This window comes from Telmatherina bonti, assembly GCF_933228915.1.
Source record: "Telmatherina bonti genome assembly, chromosome: 14".
NCBI lineage: Eukaryota > Metazoa > Chordata > Actinopteri > Atheriniformes > Telmatherinidae > Telmatherina > Telmatherina bonti.
Window position 1 is genome coordinate 25,896,041 of NC_136612.1, and position 3,518 is coordinate 25,899,558.

At 38.5% G+C, this 3,518-nt stretch overlaps 1 protein-coding gene across 1 annotated transcript in view; it reads left to right on the forward strand.

The window, feature by feature from the left end:
- Nucleotides 1-863: 863 nt before the first annotated feature.
- kank2 (KN motif and ankyrin repeat domains 2) overlaps nt 864-3,518 on the forward strand; it is a 17,276-nt gene continuing 14,621 nt past the window's right edge. The window contains exon 1 of the mRNA XM_079252626.1: nt 864-894. The gene's annotated coding sequence lies outside the window, so the exon portion shown is untranslated. The remainder of the gene's footprint in view (nt 895-3,518) is intronic.

The following is a 3,518-nucleotide window of genomic DNA, read 5'->3' on the forward strand; positions in this document are numbered from 1 at the left end:
TACTCTGCTTTCCATTAAATATCTCTTCCAATGCGTCTTGCACACTTTTATTGGTGAAACCATACAGATGGTAACAGAGTTGTCTCATTAACATGTTTTATGTTTGCTACTGTACAAAGTTTTCCAATTACAGTATTGTTTCTCTTAAACTTATATTTTTCATTATCCTCTGAGGTACTGAATTTGTATCTTGTAAAGTATAAATGAAATATTCGTGTTTTATAGGAGAGTTCAACTTCTTAATGAAACAGTGAAGACGTGTTTCTGTGACAGTTTTGTAATTATTCTGTATTTGAAACAGAGAAAAGTCTATTATATTTAAATTCAAAATGTGTTGATTAGTCTTCGCACACCAGGTTGTAATGTAACTAAATTCTAGTTTATCTCAATACAAATAACAAATATTCACCAGACCACAGTAGTTTTTGCAGGAATTAAAACATCTGAGGCCATTTCCTAACATTTCTTGGAAAAAAAAAAAAAAAAAAAAAACATTGTGTGCTCATCCCCGCTGGTGTTTAGTTTGAAAATGGAGGGAGTTGTTCTCAGTGGTGTTCCTATGATTACTTATGAGGCTGCTCACCAAATTAGTGTTATCTAGGAGGTTCTGGGAGCCTTTAGTGATTAGAAAAGTGATAAAAGTGTTTGCGTTGCCTTGAGTTTTTCTTTGTTGTTATTGTTTTGTATGCATCCTGGGAGGTCATTGAGGGACTTTCAGGTAATTGCAGACGACCGTGACAGTGATACAATGCACAGGCCTCTGTGGTTGTTCTAGTGGCTGCTGGCCCTTTAAGAGGAGCAGGAGGGGGCCCGGAGCATCTCGGCTGCGGTGTTTTTGTCTCTGTCAGTGAGCGCTCCTGGGCCGAGAAGGCTGAAAGGATTTCCAGAAGGCAGGTAAGAGCAGCAGATAAGTTGCATTCCCTCAGTTTGATTTTTTTTCCTCTTTGTTTGACTAACTATATTTTAAAGCGCGTCAGACGACGCGCCTTGGACTTCTTTTGTCTTGCCCATTCCACCGGTCCTATTTCTCCGAAGTAACGGGTCTTTGATACCCTAAAAACCACCCCACTTCCAGTTACACGCTTATATTTATCCCCTAATGTTGAGACTAACTGAGTTCTTGATGGCGATTAAGCGTTTGTAGCCCTTTTAAAAGGATGTGTGAGAGTCTCGTGGTCGCTCCTTCAGTGCGTGCCTTTTTGTTTAGAGCATCATCGCAGGGTCTTCGCGGTACCGTGAGGCGCCTCTAACCAAAAGAAAAACATCTTTATTAATAGTCCACTCCTCCATATTCACATATATATATATATATATATATATTAATATTATCAAAAAGTGTCTATTTTACTGCAAAGCGAATTCATGGTGAACACAGTTCTTGGGATTTTATGTGTCTTATCGTTGGAAAAGCTGTGCGTTAACAACCCACCATTGTACATTCATTACTGTGTTTGGTCATAATCATAGTGGGCTCGTGGGGAGGATTTCACCTACTGACATCGACTTTTACCCCTTTTGATTGCTTTCATAAATGCGACGCTCCCTTTTCTGCTTTGTTGTTCATTTTACCATTCTCCGTTTCTCAACTTAGTCAACTCCTAAACAGAAACACATTTTGATTTGTTTGTTTGTGAACTTTTCCACCATCACGCCAAATGCATGATATGTTGCAACGTCCCAACATTTTTAGTTTGATTAAAAGCTGAAAAACTCAATTAAGCCAGTGAAGACTCATGGGAGAGGGTGGGTCCCAGGCATCCTGGAAGTTTTCATTACTTCCAGATGTTTTTCGTTTTTTGCGCTTCTTGCCTCAGATTTGCTGCTCCTGCCGGCTGTTGTAGGTCAGTCTTCACCAAGGGGAGGATCAAGTCTGAAGGGGGTGAATGTCAGCAGGGCAGGTGGAGTGTCAACAAAGTCAGTTTTACTGTATGCTTTTGTTGTTGTTATTATTAGAGTGGACCTATTTCTTACATAAACTGGTATGTAAAGTCTTAATGAAATTCCTAGACTGAAATTTTCCTCTGAAATAATTATGCACAGTAATAATTGCATTATTTGTTTAGGAATCAGTATTTTTATGTGACAAGTCACATGTATTTGGACAGATTGGTAAGTAAATGTCAGAAGTTGTTTTAAATGGAGTACATGCAGAACTTGGCAGGATATCTGGATGTAGTCATCAGTCTGTTACACTGCATCATACAATACACCACTGTCCTGCTGTTGTATAATGGCTTTCTGGCTGTACTAAATCATCTAACAAGGAATAGCTTGCAGCAGCTGTATGTTGAGTCCTGTGTGGTCACATGAACAGCGGTAGTTGTTTATGGCTCTGATGTACTCCCATACAATGTTTTCATATTTAAAAGCATAAAGCTGAATATTTTGTTTTCAGTTGTAACTTGAAAAGAAATGGAACATTATAGCATGTGAAAGGTTATACTATCTGTAAACCTAATAAGGTGTTAGCTGAATATGAGTTTAGTGAAAACTGAGGGACCCCCTTGGAATTCGCATCAGGCATATCTGGGAGTCCCCAAAACTGCAATTTGAGAATCCTATGGTCAGATCTGTATGCCGCTGGAGTTTCCCTCAGCAGTTTTCTTGGCTGGGCTGGAATGTGATTGTCTCATCATGGCATTCGGGCCCAGGGGTACTGTGGTGGAATGCAGGGCTATAAACCCCATTTGCACACATGGACCACACGCCGGGCACTTAAATGGTTTAGTGAAACTAATGAAATTACACCCTAAATCTTCATCAGACAGTCTGTCACTGTCTTTGCTCTACAAAGGTTTTAGTGCATAATCGCTTAACCGTTCTGGAAAAGGAATATGAACCGTTATTACTGTGTATTTTCCATCACTTGCTTGGAGGAATATTTATGGAAACATAATGTTGCTTATGGCTCAAGTTGTGTTTGATTTCATTGTGCATTCAGGTAAACAACTCCAATCAGAAAAATTAACAAGAACCCATTTAGTTTGCTGTTTTTCAAAGCTGATTTTACCCAAAGCAAACTTTGTAAGTTGTTGTTACAATTACTGCATATTTTTAGGACATTTAAACAAGATGTTTTGTGCAAGAGATAGGTAAGCTTATAAGCTGGGGATATCTGTAAGACCCAATATTACCTTGGTAATGCCCACTTGATGAGACAAACACAACAAGCTAATAGGCCTACTTATCACTGTTCATTAGCTAAACCTGTGCAGTGATGTTTTCTGTGAACATATGGTCAAATTCTGGCTTTTGAGATCGTACAGAGAGTAATTCATTATCTTCATGAATAATCTGACTGATCTCCTTTTGTGTAGTAATGATTCAGAAAAGCCAGATGAACTGCTCTGTCAGGTAAATGACATTAACGTGTTAGGTCTCTAAAGATGCTTTCTTATCTCGGTTCGGTGTGTTTGTGTCCACAGAATATTTTAATCATCAGGTTATTTCATATCTGGAAGTAATTGATAAAATCTTTTCAAAGAAACTACTTAATTATATCAACACTACAGAGAGAC